We start from the raw sequence: 26460 nt of genomic DNA on the forward strand, positions 1-26460 counted from the left end.
TCTGGGCCTTTGGCAAGCATTCTCTCATCTGATCCTAACAACAACCACGTAAAGGACACAACCGTTATTCCCATTCAGCCGGTGAGAAAACCGACTTCTGCAGAGGTGAAGCAGCTTGTCCAATGTCATGACGGGACCAGCAGGCTACCTGGGACTTGTCTTTTTCCGCAACAATAGTAGATGGACAAGGGGAACTAGGATGCCTCTTCAGGATGAGGCTTGGAACTTGCATGTTGCAACTGCCACCCTCTTGAGCTGTATCAGGTCATGTGGCCCAACCCAACACCCCTGGGACAGTGAAGTGTGTTCTTCCCACGGAAGTAACAGGAGAGGTTGAGGATGGTTGCCCCCCAATCATCAAATCTGTCGCAATTGTTGCAAATCCAGGCCAGGGAAGAGACACAGGTACCCTTAAAATGAGATCTGCAAACCTCCTTGCCTTGCAAACACACAGGCTCTTGTTTCGGTTCCACATGAACTAGCGATCTGTGCTGTCGGAGAAATGCAAGATGGCAGCCTATACCTCAACTTCCAGTACGTACGGAGGTCTGCTGAGCCTCTAGTGCATCTGCATCCCAATGACACAATGTCCCTGAATGGGATCTAAGCTCCCAGCTGGCGTGGAGTCCACTCACAGCGACAGGAAACCCTCATATGGAAATGGTGCTGCTCTAATACGCCTCTGAGCCCGTCCTGCTGGGCGTCCTCCAGCTACCCTGGCTGACGCGTGCAGCCCGCTTGAGCATCGCAAACTCGTTCCCCGGGAAAGAACTTTCGAGGTGTGCTGAGCTCGAAGGGAAAGAAGGGAAAAGTGTTTTCGACTATCCCCCCCTCAACCTAAGACTGAACAAAACAACCGAGGAAAGCTGCAGCTGTCAACTGTATCGTTCTCAGAATAAGTTAGAAAAATGTAACTTAACAAACGTTGACAAAGGTAGAGAGTCTGATCCTTGAGAGAGGAAAACAAAAATCAAATGACAATTTTGCAAAGCATGGACATGTTCGTCACCTATGGTTAGAAAATACATCATCGGAAGTAAAATGTTGGGTTTTCTAGTTGGTTGGAAGCTACGGAAGGCTTCACTCTCCTGACTCCCTGGAACATCATCTGAGGAAAGAACTGGAATTTCTAGAGCAAGTGAAAAGCATGGCTTTTGCAGCTTTGTATTGCTCTCATTTCTTTTCCTCATGTACTTCCTTTTTACCTTCATAATTAAAAACAAATGAAAGTAACAGTAGCCTTCGCCCTGGGATTTTCTTCGAATGAAGAAGGATGTCTCTAATTCTCTACTAATTAGTTCTACTAGTACCTATGTTCTGCACCCATCCAATTTCTGCTCAGGAGGGTACAACAGAAAAAAGAACATGCTTTGGAATCAGACAAACCCTTAGCCTCAGTTTCCTTTTCTGTAGAATTTAGATGTTTATTCCTCGTTCAATTCGAGGAGTTATTATTTTTTTAATGTTTATTTTTGAGAGAGAGAGAGAGAGCGAGTGCAGGAGCGGGGGAGGGGCAAAGAGAGGAGACAGAGAATCCGAAGCACACTCCACACGGTCATCACGGGGCCGGGTGTGGGGCTCGAACTCACAAACCGTGAGATCATAACCTGATGGGAAACCAAGAGTCGGATGCTTAACGGACTGAGCCCCTCGGATGCCCCCCCAGAAGTTATTTTGAATATTAACAACTAAATTCCAAAAAGGAATGATAACACTGGGAAAATTTTCTTCTCTCTCTATGCCTATTCTGCAGGGTAGACCCTGACTTAGAGAGAACACACACTTCACCCATTTCCTCCACGTGTCAAATAACGGGATCATGGCGAATGTGTAAATCCTTTGTGTTACAATCCTTAACCAGGCCCCCGGCAGCCACCCTCCATGCGGAGATTCAACAATGCCATCTGCAGTCACAGACGAAGGGGAGGAGAGCTGGGGCTGGGCGCAGGAGGGGATGCACACTGGCTGTACGTGCTTCCCCGGGGAAGTGACACGCATCACTTGTACTCATAGGCCATTGGTCAGAACTAGTCACATGACCCAGACACCCTGCAAGGGAAGTGAGGACTGTGAAGGAGCAGAAGCCTATTAACTAACCTAGCAGCAAATATCTCTGCCACACATGGGTTCAAGAGAACCAAATCCAAGTCTTAGATCCTCCTGACCACACATGACTCTGGGTAAACCGAGAAGACAGACACATCCTAATGCCTCCGTCCGATGTGTCACCATATCAGAAGCTCAACAACAAGACTGGTACTAGAGTTCAGGGGCAACTTTCGAGCATTAAGGATACACACAAAAGATAAAGCACGGTGCCGTGGGCTGAGATTAAGGGAGGAACCCTGAAAATCTGGTGCCTGGAAATCCAGTCAAGAGGATGCCAAGAAGAAAAGAAATATTGAACAGCGTGGAGGTTTTAAGAAAAATCTAGAGCACAGCCATGAACTGGTAGTTTCCAAGGCACAGCCATCTCACAGATGTGTTTTGTTTCACTTACACAAGGTCTAAAGAAACGTTTTAATTAACCGGCAACGTTTCTAAATGGCACGTTGTACACAAAAATCGAGATGTCCTGCCTCTGTTGAAAATTTGGAAGCTGTGAGTCAGCACCAGTTTTTCCGCAAAGGCTGGCAATAATTAGCTGGAGGTGAGGGGCAACTGCATCCTGTGGAAGCTGTGTCACTCACCAATCCCTGCGAGCCCTTTTCACTCATTGGTGGTTCCTGAGGACCCCAGGGGTGTCTGGGTTCCCAACCTCTGGTCTCAGTGAGCTCATGCAAGTTCTTCCCAGCTCTGTGCACGATCATCCCATGTAAGTTACAGAGAAAATACACAGACAGAGCTCGTCTCAAACAAGAATCCCAGGCAGCCGTCTCCAAGCACCATGATGGGCCAGCACAACTCGTGTGGAAAGCAGTTTCACAAGGCGTCAGGACTTTCCAGATGTCCACACTCCTTGATCCTGGAATTTCACCCCAGAGACCCTCCCTTAAAGAAACTTTCCCTTCAGTGCTTTACGTAAAAGTTCACCATGACTTTATTTATAGTGGAAAACCACTGGAAGCCACTGGAAAGTTTATGCTGAAATCTTTAGGTAAACTATACTCAGCGCACCTAGTGGGCTCTCAGGCATAGATACAAGTATCAACCGAGGGTCATGCTATTAAACCACAAGCCCCTACTCTGCAAAACGTTCATTCATACGAATCAAAAGTCAACTGAGGAGCTGTTGTGGAAGGGCGTCGAGGAGACATGACTGCCGGTTGACCTGTGAGCCGTGTGTGGGCACCAGGAGCTCCTGGCTTCTGCCCCTGTCCTTGGAACGTGGGTTCCACTCGCCTTTCCTGCTCCCAGAGACTGTTCCAAGGACATCGCCTTGAGATGGTGATGTGCTGTTGAGAACACCTGCACGGTATACATGACTGAAACCAGTTAAGGATTCTTTACGCACTTTTAAGGTTTGGGGGGCTGGTGTGGGGCTCCGCTTGTCTTTCAGATGCCCAAGGCACGCCTTGTGTATAAGGTCCCTTGTTCATTCATTCTGCCACCTACCAACCGGGAATGGCCTGCATTATCTCCCCTCATATCTCTGCTCTCTGAGTACTGCCTGGTTCCAGACTACACCCAGTATGCTTCTGAGGAGCCCTTTAAGATGAAAGGAAACTCAGGAGATATGTCTGCTACGTTTAATATATTACCCTGGATAGAATCTAGTTTGGAAAAAATATTGCTCTATAAGACATTGTTTGAAGCAAAATTGGCATAATTTGAATAAGAAAATTCAAATTAGATAATTCTATCGGATCAATATTAAATGCCCTAAATTTGATCATTTTGTTGTGATTATAAAAGCGTGTCCTTGTTCTTAGGAGATACTCTTGAAATACTGAGGAGTAAAGGATCATAAAATCTTTGACTTGATCTCAAATGATTCAGAAGAAAATAGTAATATTATCAATATTGAATATGTAAGAGAGGGGAGATAATACAAATGTGGCAAAATATTAACAACTGATAAAGCTGGATGGACGATAAATGGGTGTTCATTGTAGTATTTCTTGAATTTCAATTGTCTTGAAAGTTGACTGTGGTTTAAAATTTTTTCAGTTAGAAGTTAAAGGGTGCTCATCTGGAAAATGCTATGGCATCATGTCAAATAAAAAAATTCAAGCTAGATAATCATGTATCCAGTGTGATCTTAATTAAGTTAGAAAAATCCCTCCACATAGAAGACCAGACAGGCAGGAAAATATTGAAACATTAATATCTACACTTGGTGGGTAAACTGGACTGGGAATGCTTTTATGCTTCCATTTTTCTATATTTTCTTCATTTTTAATAACCATCTATCACTTTTATAATGAAAAAAAAACTTAAAAAAAAAAAAAAACTAACTACCAAGCACCATGGGCGAAAACAAAGTCATTTTTTCTACCTCCTCAACTTTGAGCCGGAAGCCAAAATCCAGAGCAATGACAGAAAAAAGGGGTTCGAGCTCTCAGCTATTACGGTGTCAAAGACTGTGTTTCAGGGGTTGCCGAGTGACCTTTAATGAACACCTGTCTGAGACAGAAAAATCATAGTATTCCAGGCTTAGGACTCAATGTATAATTTAGCTTTAGTATCACAGTGGGACCGCTGGGTATATCCCCAGATTTAAGATTTGTGACCAAGCCGAGGAAATTTTTTAATTTGGCTGATTCTCCATGGACTTCACTTCAGATCGGGGGCCCAGTGGGTCAGATGGAACTGATTCATTAGCCCACAAGCCTTTTTCATTGCTGGCAAGGTCAGCATCCTCTCAGTTCCTGGCCGGGGTGGGGGGATACCGGCCTAAGACACCCCAGCGACTCCTCTCCCCCACCTCCTTCCAGCTACCTTCTTCTACCTGGGCTTCTGTTCTGTGCCTGTTCTCTGGCTCCTGTTCTCAAAACCCCACTTCCTCCTCCAGACTTCTAGGAAGGGAAGCTGTCTCTTGTCTGTCCAAACTATCTCTGCACTCTTAACAGCCCTCTTCCTTCCTCTGGCCTTGTAAGCCTGCAGTAAAAGTCTCCTTGCCCTCTGTTCCAAGGTCTCCAGGAATTCTCTCCAAGCTCCATCCACTCCTCCTCTCCCCAACCCTGTCAGTCAGTCTTGCCGGAACCACATCTGTCTTTGGAATCACAGCCAGCAAGTTGCACCCACACAGGCTGACATTTCTTATGGTCCTCTCACTGTCACCTTTACTGGCTGCAACAAGGGCTTCCATTCTGACCCTGAGACCTTGCCTTGGCAGAGTCTAGGTTCGAGTTGCCTAGACCAGAGAAGCAGCTATCAACATCGCCTAGTCCCCTCCAGGAGATCGGAGACCTTCTCATCCCCCCTGGTGGTTACGATGATCCTTAGTATTCCTCCAGTAGAAGTGACTACTCCTCACACTGCCGCTAAGCCCTCGCCTTGCTGAGGTGGCAGAAATAGCAACCTCAGTCATGCTAGAAAGCTCCCCACTCCCCAGAGGTTTTGCGGAGGTCCTACATGATGCCAAGGCATTACGTTGAAAGCCTGGAGTAAGACTCCCTGAGATCAAATCCTGCCTCTGCTACTTATAAGCTGTGAGCACTCATGGGAGCTACTCACCCTCTCTCTGCCTCAATTTCCTCATCTGTATAGTGGGAATAATAGTCTCTGCCTTGTAGGGATGTTGAGAAGATGGCATGACTCGAAATGTGCAAAATGCAAAAAACAGTGCCTGGCATATAACAAGCTCTAAGAGTTTGTTTTTGCTACTGTTTGTGCATCTGTATTGATTATGGCCATTGTCCCGGACACATCACCTTGGAATCCAATTGTTCCATCACTTCCCTGATACATTCGGGGTTTAGGAATTCTTGGAGAAGCAGGGGGCTCCTGTGCCTGCAGCCCAGTCCCCTGGGAGGCATCTTCAACCTTCCCTGCTGGAGTCTTGCCACCTCCTCGAGGGCCTCCAGGGAGCAGGGCACAACCCTGGGTGCTCCAGGAGCCTCAGAACACCAAGGTACAGAGCAGAAACTCAAAACTTTGCTGAATAAATGAATAAATGAGTCTCTAATGACTGAGAGTTCACACTGCAAAGGGATATGAGGGGATACGGGAAAGAGAAAATGTCAAAAGACAAGTTGGTTTGACAGAATGGCAGTCCTATTCCATTCCTTCTGCTCAGTGTGAATTTGTGAGAGTTGGGCTTCAGGGTTTAGGGGAGAAAACATAGAGGGATGCTTCCCTAAGAAAGGCTTTGTATCGGGGCACCTGGGTGGCTCAGGTGGTTAAGTGTCTGACTTTGGCTCAGGTCATGATCTGACAGTTGTGAGTTCGAGCCCCGGTTCAGGCTAACTGCTGTCAGCACAGAGCCTGCTTCAGATCCTCTGTCTCCCTCTCTCCGCCCTTCCCTCACTCTCTCTGTCTCTCAAATAAATAATAATTTAAAAAGAAAAAAGAAAGAAAGCCTTTGTCTTCAGCCAGACCCTGGCCAGCCTTTGCTTCTTAGATGGCTGCTTATAGATTCTTGCTGAGACTAGGGCTACTGGCCAGGCTCACCCTGGGCACCTGCCGTGGGTACCTGGTGGACATGCAGGGCGTGGGACATCAAAAGTGGTACCCTGTTCCATTCACATGTGAGAAAGTTGTCACTTGCTTCTAATTAACCCCTTTTGCTGGCACATCTCATCCTTCATGCTTGAATCCAAGGAAGATCCCCATAATGGAGGGGTTTTAGTACTGGAATCATAAATGGAATAGGAGATGCACTTCTGGTTTGGAGGCAGGGCATCTCATAATCCTCCCCAACTAACAACTACCATGGAATATCTGTAATTTAGTGAGATTCCTAAGAACATGTATACAATTTATTACTTACAATAGATTTTTAAAAATGTTTATGATGATTGTATTCCACATACATGACAGCCACATGCTATGTGACTTCAGGAAGGTTACTCAGCCTTCTTGTGACTCTGTGTCTGTGTGTGTGTGTGTGTGTGTGTTCATAAGATGCGGCTAGTGGAGCACCTGGGTGGCTCAGGCAGTTAAGCATCCAACTCTTGATTTCGGCTCAGGTCATGATCTTGCAGTTCATGAGATCAAGCCCTGGGCTGACAGTGGGGAGCTTGCTTGGGTTTTCTTTCTTCCTCTCTCTCTCTCTATTCTACCCGTGCTTGTTCTCTCCTCTCTCTCTCTCAAAAATAAATAAACCTTACAAAATAAAATGGGGCTTGTAATGTCACTCAGGGAAGATATCCCAACTCCCACTCAGAATGTGAAAAGTCCCAAGAAATAATTGATGCTACCACTCAAACAGGTCAAGAGAAATGACCAGACTGAACCCCATGGAGAAAAGACATTGAAAAAGTAGAAAGAGTAACCTAACATCTATAAACCAATACCAAATGTTCTAACCTGCATGCAGCTGGAGTCTCAGAAGGTGAGGAGAGAGCGAACGGGGCCAAAGAAATATTTGAAGAGATAAAGGCTGAGAACTTTCCAAAACTGATAGACGACACCAAACCACTTACGAACCAGTGCAGGAAGCTCAGAGAACCCTCAGAAAAGAAAGACAAAGAAAACTCCACCTAAGCACTTCGGAGTCAAACCGCTGGAAACCAAAAACAGAGAAAGATCTTACAAGCAGTTGAGAACAAAAGGGAAATGACATCAAAGGGGAAAGGGGAGACTTACTGGAGACTTCTTAATCAGAAAAACTCAAGCCAGGAGGACAAAACATAGGCCACGTGAAAGGAGCAAAGTGAAAAAGAAACCATCTTACAATTTTGTATCCAGTTTTGCTCCAGGACATCTGGAGGTACTTAGCCAATAGCAGGTGGTACTTTTACTGTGTACTCCTGCTGGGGGATGCAAGGTCCTGGGGAGCCTTCCTTTCACATTTGCAAAGCCCACTGGATCACCCACAGGACCACCCGCTCCTTCAGCAGCACGAAACTCAGTAGAACTCCCAGGAGGAGTCGGGGTGCCTGGGTGGCTCAGTCGGTTAAGCATCTGACTCAGTTTCAGCTCAGACCATGATCTAGCAGTTCGTGAGTTCAAGCCCCGCATTGGGCTCTGCGCTGGCAGTGTGGAGCCTGCTTGGGATTTCTCTCTCTCCCTCTTTCTCTGCTCCCCCACCCCCCCCCCGCCCCCTTGTGGCTCTCACTCTCTCTCAAGAAATAAACTTGTAAAATTTTAAAAAAATAATAAAAAGAACTCCCAGGAGGAGTACGTCCTGATCAATATGGTTTCCAGCCTTGTTGATATCACCTGGGAAACCACCTGGGGTACTTCAAAAAACTAGGCACATCCAAGCCTCGGACCTTGAGATTCCTGTTTCATTGTTTTGGGGTGTATCCTGCCATTTTCTTTTTAATTCAGCAAGTTAATTACAGTGAACAGCCAGGTGGCTTGAAACCTATTTTTTTTTTAATTTTTTTGATGTTTTATGTATTTTTGAGAGACAGAGAAAGACTGAGCACGAGTCGGGGAGGGGTAGAGGGAGAGAGAGACACAGAATCCCAAGCAGGCTCCAGGCTCTGAGCGGTCAGCCCAGAGCCTGACCCGGGGCTCGAACTCGCGAGCTGTCAAATCCCCACCCGAGCCCAGCTTGGATGCTCAACCGACTGAGCCACCCAGGCACCCCGCAGCCCACTGTTGAAATAGAACTGTTTCTCCTTTAAAGTCAGATATGATTTAACTACCAACACTATTTCTTCTGTTGAATATTAGCTAACCGTGTCCTGTTTTAAAAATTAGTAGGTAGAACTGTCTCGGGCAAGACTCCTACACAGCTGACTTGCTCCCAAATTTGGATGCGCATTGGGAACACCTGGAGAGTTTTAAATCGTTCTGCTGCCTGGGTCATGGGAGATACGGATTTACTCGGAATAAGCTACCCCCCCCCGCCCCCCGGGTATCTGGAGTTTCATAAGCGCCACTGCTCTTCGGATTTCTAGAAGGCCCCAGTTCCCAGTAAGAGGTTGAGGAACTTGGGCCAACAAGAGCTTGCTGTGGAGAGCAAACGAGAACAGACGGAATCAGGTGAACTCCCAGGCCTCTGGCCTGCGGACGCTGCCCCCCTGTTGGCTCAGCCACCACTTTGCTCCCTCGAAGGGGCACCCTGGGACCCCCTTTGGCCCGCTGCACGTCAGCGTCCAGCTGGCTGCCTGCCTACTGCCCAGAGGGGCGCCCTGCAGGGACCTCACACACGCTCCCCTGCTCTCTAGTGCCCGGTCCCAAAATAGAAACCTCGTTACCTCCAAGTTGAGGGGGGGCTGTCCGAGATGGTCGCTGCCGCCTGGGTGTACTGGAGGCCCCGGGGGAGGGCCACTCCTGAGCAGCTACAGTGTCCGAACCCTCAGCAACTGTTACTACGACAGGAAAACCGGCCACCTGACGGATGGCTGAGCTGGGCCGTCCCCCGGCCCGTCCTCTCCCGGCCCTTCAACACGAATGTTGCCTCCTGGGTTTAAGCAGCCTCATTAGCAGGTTCATAGCATTCAGCCACGGGGAGCATTTCGTCGCTGTGCGATTTAAATGCCACGTTCCACTGACTTCTGTAAATCCGGTTTCTGTTTTCTGATATTAATGCTTCTCAGGCTGAGCATGCAGCCACAATTCTCACCTGTGTGTTTTTGCTTTTTCGTTAGTGCCCATTTCTTCTTTTACTAAGGTTCAGAGTTTCTCAAAGAATGCTCCCTGAGTCATACATTGCTGTCACCTGGGGAATCCGTGAAACTCTCAGATTTCTAGACCTACCACAACACCCCCCACCCCCCCCCCCCCCGACCCTGACGAATCTTCTCTAAAGGAGGAACAGTTACTGTATTCTTACCAAGTACCCCCAGGTCATTGTGAAGATTGAGAACCACTTGAGTACCCTGGGAAACCAAACTTTGGTGCTGGTCCCAGTGTGGCAGTTTACTGGTTCAATCCGTGGCCTTGAGCGATCTCTCCGGTTTCCGCACCCTCCTCTGGAGAGTGGAGCTGAGGTATTATCTACCCTGCAGGACGGCTGTGAGGACAAAATGAGCCAGCATGGGTAACATGCCCAGAAGGGTGCCACACACAGTAGGAATTCACCATCACCAGTCCGCTCAGTAAGAGGAGACTGACCTCACGAAGCATCGAAGAATAAAGCGGGGCAGATGTTGTCAAGTGCCAAAAGTATGACAGAAATATGACCAGTAAAGCACTGCAGAGGTTAATATACCGCCAGCTCACCCGAGGGAGAATGAGCTGCAGTGTCAGACTGGGATGGACACAGACTTCACCTTCACCTGAGAAAAATTCAACGCACCCATTAGAGATCGGAGTTAATGGAACTACATAGCTGATTATTATTTTTCTTTTCTCATTATATATGTGATATATGAATGTTACACATGCTATATCATGTGTACCATATAATACACATAATCACATTTATACATAATTGAATGTGGAAAACGAATAAAATTATTCACATGCATTAAAACAAAGGTCTATAGAAAAATTGAAGAGATAACACAGAGTTCCCACACACCTCCTGCTCATATACAGTTTCCCCATTATTAACATCTTGCATTATTGTAGTACCTTTGTTACAATTCATGAACCAATACTGATATATTTAAAAAATGTTTTTAATGTTTATTTATTTTTGAGAGAGAGGAGAGAGACAGAGAGAGAGGGAGAACATGAGTGGGGGAGGGGCAGAGAGAGAGAGAAGGAGACACAGAGTCTGAAGCAGCCTCCAGGCTGTGAGCTGTCAGCACAGAGCCTCAATGCGGGGCTCGAACTCACAAACCATGAGATCATGACCTGAGCTGAAGTCCGACGCTTAACTCACTGAGCCACCCAGGCACCCCACCAATACTGATATATTATTAACAAAGGTCCATAGTGTAGATTAGACATTTTGTGTTTTCAGTACTTTCCGCTTATTTTTTGATTGGGTAGTTTGTTTCCTACTGTTTTGGGTTTTGTTTTGTTTTGGTTTGTTTGTTTTTTTTTTTTTTTGGTTTTGAGAGAGAGAGCGAGCGAGCATATGCGTGTGAGCTGGAGAAAGGCAGAGGGAGGGGGGGATGTGGGGAATCTGAAGCAGGTTCCATGCCCAGCCCAATGCAGGACTCAATCCTCCAACCCTGAGATCATGACCCGCACCTAAATTGAGAGTTGGATGCTCAACCAACTGAGCCACCCAGGCATCCCTATTTCTTACAATTTTAAGGAATCTTTATATTTCCTTCATTAGGGATGTATTTGGATACAGGTCCTTTATTGGGTATTATATTTTCTCCGTATTTTCTCCCAATCTATGGCTTGCCTCTTCATTCTCTTCACAGTGTGTTTCAGAGAGCAGAACTTTTTAATTTTAGTGAAGTCTAGCTTATCGATTTTTTCTTGAATGGATTATACTTCTGTTGTTGCACCTAAGAACTCACCACCAAACCCAACATCTCCGATATTTCCCCCATATTATCTTCTAAAGATGATATGGTTTTACATTTAGATCAAAGGCATATTTTGAGTTAATTTTTGTGAAAGGTGTAAGTTCTGTAAAACCAATATGCATTGTATTTCTGGGGATGTGTTCCCAGGATTGAAACTTCAGGGCCAGAGGCCTATGTAATTTTCATTTTCGTGGGCATTGCCAGAATGCATGTTCAGAAAATGTATTAACACTCTATTTTGGCATCATAAAAGCATGGGAAATTTTAGCCATGTTCCCGCTAGAAATTACTTTCATCACTTTTTCAATCATTTTCTCAGTCTGATGAGCATGAAAAAAGATTTCTGTGTTACTTGTATTTTCTTTCCCTATTAGTTGAATTTGAGAATATACTGTATGTTTATCAGCCATTTGGGTTACATCTTCCGTTAATTATTGATGCATATATTTGGAATTTTTTCAAATTGTTTTTTGTTGTCGATTTGTGAGAACTCTTTATATATCATAGATACTACCCTTTGCTGTCTTCCTTACAGTATGTTTTCCCCCCAAACCTACCCTTTTAATTAATTTTTTTATGGGCCACTTATTACTGACTTTGTTTCCACTTGAAAGTATCAAGCATTGGCTGAAATATGTGGGGGAATATTTTAACTAGAGAAATAAGAGTCAAATGAGGGGCACCTGGGTGGCTCAGTCAGCTAAGCATCATGATCTCAAGTCATGATCTCACAGTTCATGGGTTCGAGTCCCACATTGGGCTCTGTGCTGACAGCTCAGAGCCTGGAGCCTGCTTCGGGTTCTGTGTCTCCCTCTCTCTCTGTCCCTCCCCCGCTTATGCTCTCTCTCTCTCTCTCTCTCTCTCTCTCTCTCAAAAATAAACATTAAAAAAGAAAAAAAATAACAGTCAAATGATTTACTGGACAATTCACTCTTAGAAGGCGATAGATATGAAAAAAAAAAAAAGAAGGCGATAGATATGAGAAAATCACAGAGAAACTAAGATTACACCGGCTAGAGAAGAGAATGTTGGGCAGGTGGTTGGCAGGTAGAAGGAAATAAAAAGTTGTTTCAAAATATGAATGATTGCCATGTGGGAAAGGGGTCACATTAATTCTGAATGGTCACAAATGATAGAACCGCATCAAAGGAGAATGAAAAGTAGGAAGAACTGGGCTTGATATAAGGAAGAAGCGTCCTCATGGTCACGGCCGCCCCGGAATTAAATGGTTGCTTAAGATTTAGCGTTCCGTGAAATTTCCGAAGATGGTCGCCATAAACATGGAGAACTGGGGGAAAGTATCATGCACAGGCTGCTATCGTTCAGAAAAACTGAAACCAAGCTCCGGTATTTCAAAGAAAATGGGGCTTTAATACAGACAATTTGGTGATCACAAAACTGTGGGAAGGGCTAGAGAAGCAGGTGTTAGCCTTCAGCTTCACGACTACAGTTACAGCCTTGTAAGACGGAGAAACGTTGCTGTCACGCAGGGGTCAGTGACGTGGACCTCACTGCTAACTTCCCATGTGACCCCTTTCCCACATGGCTCCCCTGTAGCCTGGAGTCAGGTGAAGACCAGGAAAACTCAGAAGCCACTGAGAAGATTAAATTGCACATATACAAAGCCCGTGTCTGTCTGCTGTCCATACTAAAGGAAGGAGAAATGGCGTCTACCTCTACCCCACCTTTGTGTGAGTGCCTTTCATTGACAGAATGTAAATGACATCCATGGGGCTGGAAGCAAGAGGTTCTGAGAAATCCAGCTCCTAGACTTCTAGACCCTGAAGTACAGAGGAGAGTTAGAAGGACGGGGCAGGCAATAAGGTTGTCCAACAACATCTAGTGCAGGGTTCCAGCGTCTGTACAGCCCTTTGGTTCTGAAACTGTTTTTAAAAGTCTTGTCTACTCCAAAGAGCACGGGTGGCACCTCCTTTCTCAACGTGATGGAAACGCACCCACTCTATCGCTCTTATAGACTTTTGTGCAAACTGTACCTTAAAGAGATGTCATTTCATTGAAGATGACCGTCTTGGCGACTGCTGAAAACTAAACCTGTTATTTAATTCAATTAGGGCACGTTGAGTATCACTTTCTGTGAGCGGTGGGAGTGGTTCGAAAGCCCAAGAGGCCCAGCGGACCACTGGTGCTGTCGTCACAACCATGCACTTGCGGGGCTTCTCCTACCCAGACACTGCGGTGTCCTCTGGAGAGCAAGGAATTGAGGACCCGTGGCCTTCCTACTTGGGCTAATCACATCATTATACGTGGATGGGCCTCCCAAATATCGGGACTAATTCTACAAGGTCACGTCGTGAAGATTAAGGAATAGATCTTATTGAAGAAAGGCAAAGCTCACAAAGGCAGGGTCAGCAATACGGAAATTCATGGTGTACTCCATCTTTCGTTATCCCATCGAAAGGCACGCCAGGGCCGGTGAGGCAGCCAGGGAGGGCCACCTCTCAGACCTCACTCAAGAGTGATTTGCCATGAGGAGTGCAGCTGGCTGACAGCTTCCTCTTTGAGGGCCTCCAGAATCTACAGTAAGGCCACGCTGTCCTCAAGCAGCCTCCAGCCAATGACTGGGCATTACATAGGTAGTAGGGCCTGGCCACTTTTGCCCAGCATGGAATCCCTCTATAGGCAAGCTTGTCCTGGCCCCTTCCACTGGGCTGGCCAAAAGTATCTCAGAGCCTCATCAGGGGATGCTCAGAACAATTCTTCTTATGCACATATGCAAGATCTCTGGGGACCTATGCATGAATGACATTGCTGAATCAAAAGGAATTTCTTTACATGGCTTCCAAAGCTCCCCTTATAGGTCACCTCATTTGTTCATTGGGCATTACAATTTAAATCCGTGGTATTTCACAGAGTTCATTTGGACCCAACTGTATAGGGATTTATAGTACTTCTGAAGCAAGATGAGCCTTCAAGGACCAGCCTCGCACTACCATTCAGAAATTACAAATACGATAAAGTAAAGATTACTCACCAAGCTTACAAACCAGACGAGTGAACTCATGTTGAGTTTGGGAGAAGATGACAGATTCCTGTTTGAAAGCAGATAGGACTCTAAAAGCAGCTACAATCGCCAATGAAACTGAAATTGCATTCTTTTGTGAAGAAGATTATAAAAACTACAAAGCTAATTCCATTTAATCCTGGTGAAAACCTAAGAGGGGCTTCCTTTTTGCATACGATGTTAAGCCCTTCATTCCACTGCTGAGTACAATGCGCCTGCCTGAGGTTCTTCCCCCCCCCCCAAACCTGACCACCTTCCACCCCTCTTGACACAGGAGTCTGGTCCAGAGTGTGGTCTGAGCTTTCCCCACTGACTCCCCTCCACTTATCTCTCAGACCTTATCCCCAATAAGTATTTTGCCCTTATAACTGTGTCTCAGTGTATACTTTCTGGATGACCCAACAAATACAGCTGTGACATCTTCTAGACACAGTGTGGGCTTTGCTCCAGAGGAAGCAGCCCTGCCCTCTTGTCAGCTCTCCATTTTCACGTCGCCAGAGTAGCAGGGAAGGAGGTAAAGAGTGCTTATCGCCAAGCAGTCTGGATTTGGGACGCAGCTGTTTATAAGAATTTTCTGAGACAGCCAGCGCCTCTGATTCTGTGGGAAATTTGGTCTGTGAGATGATCAAAAATGTAGCTTCTTCCACTAGGAAAAAGGAGGTTCTGCTCCCAGGGGAAGTAGGATAACTCCCAGGGCTGCTTGGAGATGTTTCTGCTCATTGAATATTGTACAATTAATATCGTACATTTTATTCATATGCCATGATGGTCCTTTGGAGCAGGAGTTAATTAGGAGATCCTGGATTTTATAGCTCTCAATTCCTAATTTAGAGCTGGGATATATAGGCATCCTTTGATCTTAAAAACTTCCAATTAAAAAAATAATCCCAGTTGGGGAAACACACCGTCACATGGGCACCACTCTCTGCTCCAATTCAGAAACAAGTTTTGCTTGTGAATCACAGGACTGTTGGGTTTTGCAGGGATTTATTTTCCTGCATTTCCCTTCCAACATTCAACTCAACCCCTTTCCACCCCCAACACCATATAACCATCCTTCATCTCTCACCCTCCTTTTGTTCCTTCTGATGCCAAGAAGAAAAAAAACTAGCACAATTCCTTGTTTTGAAAAGTTGATTTATTCCAAGCAGCAGAGTGGAGTTCACATATCTATACCTCTTTGAGATAGGAAAAGAGAAAGGAGAAACTGAGACGCAAACAAGGTAAATTGTATTAACCAAAGTTATATAGCAGCTTTTTGAACAAGCGAATCCAGTAGTTGAGTATCTAATTTGGGTACCTCTGTCCCTCGCCCAAAGTCTAAATGCACAGTTGCAAACAGGAGACAGAGAAACATGGTGGCCTGTAGGTTAGCAGAAGTCACCGGGGTCATGTAAGGACTTACTTGGATCATAGTACCTAGAAGGCAGCCAGACATTTATTTGGTCCAACATTTCCACCCACAGATGAGGAAACTGAGTTGCAATACTACATCCTTAGAGTGGTCCAACCAGTTGTGGCCCATCAGAAATGGGACCCAGCTCTCCAGACCCCTAATCCAGGGCTCTTTCTTCAATGCCTGATTGCCCCTTGGTCATTTACTGTTTGGCTGCCTCACTTTTTCCAGCTGCTTTTGTGTAACTCTCACCAAGGAGAGACGTAAACAAGGTGGCCCCTTTACTCACAGTGAGGACATGACCTAGTCCGCTGGCATCACCTGGATTGTCAACAGCAGTATCACCTTCTACCTGTGGGCATATGTCTTACATTTTTACCGCCAACTTGTCCTCTTCTGTCTAGCAGCCCCGCTACAATCCACGTGGATTGCTTTTCTCCAGAGAGGAAAGAAGTACAATTCATAAAGCTGATGAAGGGCATTGCACGCTTCCATTTCAATAAGCAGGAACTGGTTGTGGCAGACAATTAATTACTCCTCACATGCACTGAGTCAGTTTCTCTATGTTATTACGTGTGGTCATTCGCATCATGGACCCTGATATTTTATCCCTTCCTGAACCCATGACCTTTTCCACATGTCGTACCTTTGTTTTGTCATCGTAGCTAAGCTGAAACTACATTTCCCAACATACTCTTCTCTGTCTAGTCCTGCATTAAGTTTGCCAGAAGAACATTTCTGTGAGTTTCGGAAAAGGAAAGGAAAGCGGCCACTATTTTTTTTTAATGTATTGAAGGTTGGGGTGTGGGTTGGCACTGTTGAAACTCCTGTGTGTTCTTGTTGACCTGTTGGCTCTCTGTGTTGACATGGAGTGGCACCTGCCCCACAGAGCCTCCAGCTCCTGCTGGAGATTTTCCTCCACCTTCCGTAGCTCTTGAGCCCGGTATGTGTGCACCTGGCCAGACACATCAGCGGAGCACCAGCTTCTCCTGCGGGCCACCCATGTCTGCATATTTGAAAACAGAGACCGACGTGGGTTCCAGGTGGCTCTTGCTCTCGCCACATTGTGTCCCAACCACTGGCCCTGATTACCCCAGTCCCAGCCTCAGATACAGACGCAACAGCCTTACGGTGACTTTTTAAATAGCTCCCACGACTGCATAAGGTGTAATCCCTCTAATAAATCCTTTATTCTATATCACTCATAGTACTTCTGCACGCCCAGTTAAAGTGTGAGCGATATGCCATAGACTTGGCAGTTACCCCCCACCTCCACTGGAACAGTAAACCTGCTCACCTCTTGACTTTGAGTCTGGCCAGGTAACTTGCCTAATGTGACACAGACAGGGACTTGCCCAGTAAGGCTTTCCCCTCAGCAGGTGTGCTGTCGCCAGGAGAAGGGAGCATGCTCTGGCTGCTTGCCCCACCACCCCCCCGCCCCAGGAAGATGAGACCCACGTGCAGCATAGCGACCCCAGCCACGGCAGCCTGAGGCTCAACCATCCAGGCAGCTGCACACCCACAGGGCAAAGTAGAACTGTCCATCCCAGCCCCACCTAAAACCCTGGCTGACCCACAAATGCAGGAATAATAAAAAAAACAATTACCTCTTCTTAAAGTCACTGAGTTTTGAAGGGCTTTGTTATGCAGCAATAGCTAACCCATATACTGTTACAAAACGTCTTTTACCAAAGATACACTTAGATGTGTTTTCAGGTAACTTGAGCAACACTTCACTTAAAAATCACCCCCCCCCCCCCGGGGCACTTGAGTGGCTCAGTCCGCTAAGCGTCTGACTCCTGATTTCCGCTCAGATCGTGTTCTCACAGTTCGTGAGTTCCAGCCCAGCATCCGGGCTGTCAGGGCAGAGCCTGCTTGGAATTCTCCCTCTCCCTCCCTCTCTCTCTGTCTGTCCCCTGCTGGCTTTCTGTGTCCCTCTCAAAATAAATAAATGAAAATAAATAAATAAAAATCACCCTCCTTCCATGTTGATTGATTGATTGATTGATTTAAATGTTTACTTTTGAGGGAAAGAAAGAGAGAGAATGACTTGGGGGAGAGGCAGAGAGAGAGGGAAGCACAGGATCCAAAGCAGGCTCTGGGCCTCCCAGCTGTCAGCACAGAGCCTGACACGGGGCTAGAACTCATGAACTGTGAGGTCATGACCTGAGCCAAAGTGGAACACTTAACCGACTGAGCCACCCAGGCACTCTTATTTATTTCTGTAAATTTTATTATTTTTTAAGTAGCTCCACACCCAATGTGGGGCTCTAACTCATGACCCAGAGATCAACAGCCTCATAATCTGCCAACTGAGCCAGCCAGGCACCCCTCATTTTATAATGTAATTGTAAAACGTTGGAGGTGATTTGGGTGTGAAATTTGGGCTCAATTCTTATGACTTTAAAAAAAAAATTTTTTTTTCAATGTTTATTTATTTTTGAGAGACAGAGAAAGACAAAGCATGAGCAGGGGAGGGGCAGAGAGAGGGAGACACAGAATCCGAAGCAGGCTCCAGGCTCTGAGCCGTCAGCACAGAGCCTGACATGGGGCTCGAACTCATGAATGGTGAGATCATGATCTGAGCTGAAGTCAGACACTTAACCGACTGAGACACCCAGGCACCCCATGGTTCAATTCTTCTGACTTTAATGAGAACTTATTTAACTTCTATAAACTCAGTTTCCTCATCTATACAATGGGGATGAGATATTACCTACCTGGTTGTAGTGAAGGTACAGTCCTTAACAATAGCAATTGCATCTAATAATCACTAGCTATCACTCTGTGTGTGTGTGTGTATGTGTGTGTGTTTTGCTAAGTATACTGCCCCCAAGTATTCGTATTCCTTTAATATTTTAGTTGTCATTCACTCACCAGCCGCAGAATATTGAATATCCGTCTAACAGTATTGTGTAACAAGCTTCTGTGATGGGCTCAGAAAACATCTAGATGAACAAGACCCAGACTGTGCCCTTAAAGATTCCTATCACCTGTGCTGTATTTCAAGCTACTCTCTAAATAACTAAATCACTCCTGAAAGGCAATATTTCTAGCTTCTAGGCTACTGAAGCTATAGTAGCCAAGAAGATACACATTTTATGATTCTGGAGATGATTTCAGGAGGTGACCAGAAGGATGAAATGTTCAGTGACAGTGGCCGGGGGGAGGGGGGGAGGGGAGCTCCTTGTTCTGTTTAAGTAAATTATCATTATTGCCATCATTATTTCTATTTCATTTCAAACCTTTCGACTATTATATGGAACAATGGTAGGATTTCCATTCTTATTGGTGGCTTCTATTTTACCCCAACTATAAATCTTTCTTTTGAATGTGTGACCTGAAAAAAATAACAGGGGCGCCTGGGTGGCTCAGTTGGTTGGGCTTCTGACTTCGGCTCAGGTCATGATCTCACGGTTTTTGAGTTCGAGCCCCGCGTCGGGCTCTGTGCTGACAGCTGAGAGCCCGGAGGCTGCTTCAGATTCTGTGTCTCCCTCTCTCTCTGCCTGTCCCCTGCTCGCATTCTGTCTCTGTCCCAAAAAATAAAATAAACGTTAAAAAATGTTTAAAAAGACAACAGAAGTCTCAAGTTGTATTTTCCTAGGTAGTGGGACCATTTTATTTCTGAAAGGAACCTCCCGAGTCTTGTAATTCATAAAGCGAGATTAGCTCTTTGCTGTGCACAAATTTATGTTACTGACGTCATTTTAGGCTAATAATAGCAACAAATATTTACAAATGCTTGCTATATTCCTCCCATTATTTTGAACATGATATTCACTTATTATGATAAAGTGATATAAGCAGATTTTATAAATCTTCCCATTTTGTGGATGAGGAAGTGGAGGCAGAGAGGTTAAGTAACCTTCCCAAGGCCACACAGTTAGTCCATGGCACAGGCAAGATCCATCTGGCTCCAGACTTCGGGCGCTTCACCTGCAAATTCTACTGCTTCTTCCGTCTGTCCCATGAAGCAGGGAGTCTCTACAGACAGAACATATTGATGCCTGATACAAATCCCCCCACACCAAGCATTCCTCAGAATAATTCCTTTGTTCTTCCGAACGCTTGGCCTTGAGGGATGCTCTCTGTTGTCTTTAAGCACAATTTCCATTTAACAAATGTCCTTTCTTCATTGACAAAGGATTGCATTAATTTGGTCCTCTCTCGGGCCTGACAGAAATGAGTATCGCGGTCAGGAAATTGGAGAGAAATGGGTTATCACTTTGGAGGCAAACAGAGCAGGGAAGAAAGAGAAAAGAGGAAAGGCGAGGAGAGTGAGGTGCCCAAAAGGTGCCAGGAGAGAGAAAGGGGGAAGTGAGGGGTCGGGTGCAAGCACGTTTCTCTGCTTCTGCCCTCCCTCCCTGGGGTCAGTGGTCAGACAATTACCAGAGGGCCCATGACATCCCATCAGGGAGCAATGAGACAGCAGCAGCGACTGGGGATGGGGATGGGGGGAGGTGAAGGAATGTGTCCTCTGTGTTTCATCTCCAGGCTCCCGGAAACTTCCCTCTGCTCTGCGTTCCTCCCAGGAGCCCAGGAGAAAGACCGAATGAAAAGCATCCTTCAAACAAGCCCGGGAAGGAAAGCCAAGTCCTCCCTGTGGGGTCCCTGGGAGCAGGTGCGCTTCCCAGAGACACAGCATTCCTCCTGGTTATGTGGTGACTTTCTGTGAAACTGTTTGACACAGAAACACCTTGACTCAAGTCTTTCCAGCTGGAGAAGACTGCTTCCTTGTCCAGGCCACGGGGGCCAACCAACTTCTGCCCTGCTGCGTGAGACGGTTCTTGGCAGCCCTGTCCTGACTTTGTCCAATGGCCCCTCCCTGGCTCTCGGGATTCCTTTATGCCACAGGGAGCTGATGCCCGCAGCTGCCTGGCTGAGCAGCTACAGCCCAGCACATACGCTTCAAGGGCCTCCTAGCTGGCCTCCTCATGTTTTCTCCCCTCCCTCCCATCCATTATCAGTCCAGCAACCGGAGTGGCTATTTTAAAAACATAGAGAAAATGATGTCATCCACTATCCTTGCTGAGAACCCTTTTAAGATAGTGGGCAAAATAATTCACACGGCCTATAAGGAGGTGCCAGGAAAGGTCCTTACCTACCTCTCCACTCTTGTTATTGACCCGTCTCGCCGTTGTTCTCTGTCTTCCTGTCACACCAGCCCATTCTCCCAAGACAGCATGCTGCCCTCCACCCAAGGGCCTTTGCACGTGCTGCACTATTAGCCTAGAACGTACTCCCTTCACAGCTCACTTTTGCTTATCTTTTTGGTCTCTGAGCTCAGTAGTTTCCCGCTGCACCACCCTATTTTCTGCCCCAGGGGACTAATCTATATGGACTACATTAATGGTCTTTTTTTTTTTTTTGCCTTCTAGCCTCTGGAAGGCTCTTGAAGGGAGAGAAGAGAGTGAAGTCAAGGCATTAATTTTCCTGGACCGTTTCTTGTGAAGGTCAATTCTTTGCAACTATCGAGGTTACTCTGTTGGTCAGCTGTGGTTGTGTAATAACCCCAAACTCTCAGTGGCGGTACGACCATGGTACCCATTTCTCAAATACCTTCAGGGGGCCTGCTGATCAACCCTGCTGTAATAATAAGTCCTGATTTTCCGTAATTGATGTTTTGACATCTTCCAAGCATGGACCAAGCTAATGGCTGAAGCTGTTTACATCCGTATGACCCCTGTGTTATTGCAGATTACATAGATAACATATTATGAACCCTCTCACGCCAAACCCCAATATTGCATTTTGCTCCTACCCACTTAGAGGATGTCCCCACCTCATGACTTTTCACGGCTATAGTATTAAAGATTCTCACCTACTCTCGCTCCCTCTGCCTGCCGACTGACCCTGCTCCTTCCTCGTGTGGCCCTTCGTGACATACCATATCCCCTCCTCCTGGAAACTGTAAGTAATAAACTCTTCTTTTAATGGCATTGACCTCTCCATGTTGTCACTCAGTCATACCTATAAATGAAATCCCAGGTATAGTTTCCAATAGTTGTGCTCAGCTGGGCAGCTGGAGAGCAAACCCAACCCTTTATGTCCTTTGATAATTTAGTTGCCTTTCTCTCCTACTACGTTGTTAGTTCCATGTTTGTCTTGCTCATCTTTACATTCTCATCACCTAATAAAGTGCCCAGGGCATCGTAAATCCTTGATAAACATTTATTGAATGAATGGATAAAACAGGCCGCCCGCATTAGATGCAGCCTGGTGCCCTAATGCAAATGGGGGCAGCGGAGCTAAAAGAGAGGCTGTTCTGTTCTTCAGGTGGAAGAAGAATTCTGAAAGGACATCGATTTCCCGCGAAGGCAGAGGCGACTGTGAACTGTCACCACACGAAAGTGACGATTTCTGGCTAAAAGCAGCCAACCGAATGGGTACAAAACCACCCTAACACCATCAAAGGCCGACCCAGGCAGTGGTGACCAAGGCTTCAAACACACTGAGGATGCTTTGTGATGCTCAACAGATTCTCACTGATTGACTGGGAGGTGGATTTGGAATGAAGTGATCGGGGGACTTTCTGTTTGTATGACCTCTTTGAGCCCTGGTGTTCTTCTCTATAAAAGGCGATGGCATTACCTGCCTTAAGAGCTGCTGTGACAACAAAAAGCCCACGTACGAATGAGCTGTGCAAAAATTTACACACTGTGATTCATGCGCATTATTGGCTGGTTTTGGCGGTGGCTGTAGACGTGTTAGGCTGTTATTATTCACTGCTGTGACTGAGGACGGTTTGAAATAAAATAGCTCATCGTTCTACTTGCGTGGAACTCTCTTAACGGCGTGTAAATGGTCTGTGCATGAAGGAGGAAGAAATGAGACGATTTGGGTGAGCACAAAGTGTGCCTATGCCCTCTGATCCCTCCGCCTTAGGGGTCTCCAGTGCTCATAGAAGGGTGGGATTTGGGGCAGAAGAAAAAGAACCAGAGGAAAAGGCAGAGCACGCCTGCCATTTCAGGATACCTGAGCTGGGAGAGGCAGTGTGGCGTGTCAGTCAAGGTCAGACTTTCATGTCCCAAAGACCCAGGTTTGAATCTCAGCTCGACTACGTTCGAGCTGTGTAATCCAGACGTGTGCTTAAGCTGTTTGAGCCTGAGTTATCTAGAAACAGGGCTCCATGACATTCCCCTCACAGAATTATTGCATTGATTTAGATAATATATAAGGTTCCTGGCACACAGCAAACTCTCTGGCAATGCGGTGGCTACCACTCGTGCTTCGAAGAGGAGTTCGGAGAAATAACGGAGTCTAAAATAGGTTGGAGAGAGTCAGCCAAATTGCATCCACCCTCCTACCCTCCGTGCCCACCCAATGAAATCTAGCTTTCATATGGAACTCATTCATATTTAGAAATCTAAAAATTGCTGGCAAAGGATGACTGCAGAGGAACTTTGAATCACGCCAGCCACCTTCTGCTGGGTTCCTAAAACTAACGCCTCAGAGCTGGGTTGTCTGCTTTCCCACCTCAGCACCTGGGGTTCCGTGGCCATGACCCGGTGAGCTGCCACATGGTCCATCGCTGTTTTGCATGGACCAGAAGTGGGACCTCTTTCGCTTTGAGGCATGATCCTTATCATCTCTTCTCCCTTAGCCAACCAGTCAGCCCAGCCTCTGTCGTGCGGTTGGCCGTATCTGTGAATACCCACCATAAGCCTTCGCCAGTGACAGGAATGTACAAATTGGAACTAGGGGCAAGAGCAAAACAACATCTCCACACAAGTCACGTGACAGTTCATCAACCGTCGGGTACAACTTGTCAAGCCGCTTCGGCAGTTTTGGGACCTTGCATTCACTATTTCCTATTGCCACTATAACAGATGACCACACATTTAGTGGCTTTAGAGGACACAAATTTATGCTCTTCCCGTTCTTGAGTTTCAGAAGTTCCAAATGAGTCTTACAAGGCTAAAAGGGTCCAACTCTCGATTTTGGCTCAGGTCATGATCTCATGGTTCACGAGGTGGAGCCCTGCACCCACAGAAAGGTAGACTCAACTATAGCCAGTCATTTCCTTCCCTAGAGAGGGATACCACATCACTTCTCACTCATACCCACCACGGCCCGTCTGCTTCAGTTCTGAATGCTCAGCGACAATCAGCCCAAGTCTGTGGCTCTGTTAGGTCCATTTAGCAATAGCATGATGGGAGGAAGGAGAGAGCACACAGTTCCCCCGTTGAATCATTTCAAACAATTGGAAAGAGTTCCCTGGAATCAGGTGAACCAACGGAGGTTATTAACCCCAAAAGCATTAAAGAACAAAAGCAGAGAGGAATTTGTACTATATGGGCAGGGCCATGTACATGGCTTTATGCATCTAGAAAGTAAGGAAGATGACGTTTTCAGGAGAGAAACATGACTTGCAACTAAGACGAGATTCTGCTTAGACAGTAGTCCCCATTGTATGCATATTTAACATACATGATTTCAACTGTAAGCAGAGAACATAGGAGTGTGAGAAATGCCACCATTCTTTTAAATGTGTCTTTAGGGGGATTCTCGCTAAGCATACCGTGAGACAAGGATTGGATGCATGTAATTTATTTAGGTGGTGATCCCAGGAAGCATCGGTTGTGGAGTGGGGAAGCAAGAAAGGCAAGCAAAAGAAACTAACAGAAGATGCATTAATCGGCTAATGTTGCTGTGAGCTAATGGGGCTCATTCCCCTGGGGTTCCTCTGGGAGACTTGTCACAGACGTTTCAGAGTGTCTCATCCAAGCGAAGAAGCACTTGGGATATTTATCCTCCAACCTTGGTCCATAATCGGTACAGGGCTTACTAGGAGGGCATGAAATCTTCAGTGCTTCCAGCCTCTTGCAGTGCAGGCTGAGTTTGCTCCCACCACCAAAGAGAGCTCTTGGGCAAAGAGTCCCAGATGTCTGCAGAAAAAGTGATCCTTGGGCACAGAAACTGTGAGCGATGGAATTGTGAATTGGGAGGGCACGGTGGCTACCCCAAAGTTAGTGAGAGATGGAAGGTGAGAATTAGTTATTTACTCAGCTTCTCTTCCTGGGGGAAACCCATTCACATATGCTTAAGGTGCATATTATTCCATAAATGCAAAACATTTACTCTATCTACTGCCCAACCGAACAAACACAAACTGTCTTGGCATTTGGTGAGACCCTTCATACCCAGACCCTTAGGAAAGCCTCGGCACCCTCAACTTCCCTCGGCCAAGAAATCAGGTGAAAGGCCGGAGAGAGCCAGATCAGAGGCGGTCAGTAGAGGAAAGTAAATGTTGTTTTAAACAGATTAATAAAGGAGACCTGAGGCTTCAGTCGTGTTACTCGGTAGAGAAACAGAAAGAGCATATTTTGTAAAGTAAGAAAGAATCCCAGAATTAACTTAACAGAAGACCATGGGGGAAGGAAAGGGGAGAAAATTAGTTTCAAACAGAGAGGGAGGCAAACCATAAGAGACTCTTAAATGCAGAGAACAAACTGAGGCTTGTTGGGGGGGGGGCGGGGTGGCCAGGGAGGAGGGCAAAATGGGTGATGGGCATCGAAGAGGGCACTTGTTGGGATGAGCACTGGGTGTTGTATGTAAGTGATGAATCATGGGAATCTACTCCTGCAACCAAGAGCACACTGCATACACTGTATGTTAGCTAACTTGACAATAAATTATATTTAGAATAAATAAATAAATAAATAGAATTAATATTACTAGATATATAACATTTAATAGTTGCTTTACCTTTTTAAGTTTTCACCTTATCATAATCCTTTCTTTTTGTCCTTGTGGGACTTCTACAAGCCAGAGTGTATCCAGAGCTAACATAGTCCTGGCACGTTGTGGGCACTCCATGCACTTTAATTCTTGCTTTCAAAACTGGGATTTGCTGGATAAACTAATGTCATCAGTGTGTTATCCTGGATCCTAAAAGTCAAAACACATCTGGTTTGGATACCTGACATGGCCTCCCAACTACTCCCAAGGTCAAATCAATCCTGTAACAATCTTTGCCCTAAGAAACATTTGCTAAATCTGGGACTAGATCCTGGACTACAAGTCCTCCCTATGCCAGGGGCAGTTGAAAAAAAAAATGTTGGGGCACCTGGGTGGCTCAGTCGGTTAAGCGTCCGACTTCAGCTCAGGTCACGATCTCACGGTCCGTGAGTTCGAGCCCCGCGTCGGGCTCTGGGCTGATGGCTCGGAGCCTGGAGCCTGCTTCCGATTCTGTGTCTCCCTCTCTCTCTGCCCCTCCCCCGTTCATGCTCTGTCTCTCTCTGTCTCAAAAATAAACAAAAACGTTAAAAAAAAATTTTTTTTTTAAATAAAAAGAAAAAAAAATGTGGGCATAGATAGAACTATGAGGAAAGGAGAGTTGTGATACAAGTATCTTGTGTCCCAGCCCCTTGACCAGCCTTCTGAGTTTTCTCATCCGGCACTAAGAGGGACCAAGGTGGAGGAGGGGAACCCGGAAAGGATTAGGATCAGTGTAGCTGAGGGAGGCTCACTCCTGTCTGAAGGCTGCCATAGTGGCATGGTGCTGAAAGTTAAGTCATCCTTCATCTCTGCTCTTGCCCGATCCTTCTTAAAATCCAAAATCCGGATGGTAATTGCCTATAGAGCTTCTTGACTTGGGTGTTTTA

The 26460-nt window shown here is 46.1% G+C and overlaps 2 long non-coding RNA genes across 2 annotated transcripts in view; one reads left to right on the forward strand and one right to left on the reverse strand.

The window, feature by feature from the left end:
- Nucleotides 1–14728, reverse strand: part of LOC128315321 (uncharacterized) — a 35366-nt gene extending 20638 nt beyond the window's left edge. The window contains exon 1 of the long non-coding RNA XR_008298041.1: nucleotides 14428–14728. This is a non-coding gene — a long non-coding RNA (uncharacterized LOC128315321). The remainder of the gene's footprint in view (nucleotides 1–14427) is intronic.
- Nucleotides 14729–14877: 149 nt separating this feature from the next.
- LOC128315069 (uncharacterized) lies at nucleotides 14878–22621 on the forward strand. The gene is made up of 4 exons (XR_008297437.1): nucleotides 14878–14971; nucleotides 20348–20474; nucleotides 21232–21306; nucleotides 22130–22621. It is a non-coding gene; the product is annotated as an uncharacterized LOC128315069 (long non-coding RNA).
- Nucleotides 22622–26460: the final 3839 nt, after the last annotated feature.

Source organism: Acinonyx jubatus, chromosome C2, assembly GCF_027475565.1.
Source record: "Acinonyx jubatus isolate Ajub_Pintada_27869175 chromosome C2, VMU_Ajub_asm_v1.0, whole genome shotgun sequence".
Lineage (NCBI taxonomy): Eukaryota > Metazoa > Chordata > Mammalia > Carnivora > Felidae > Acinonyx > Acinonyx jubatus.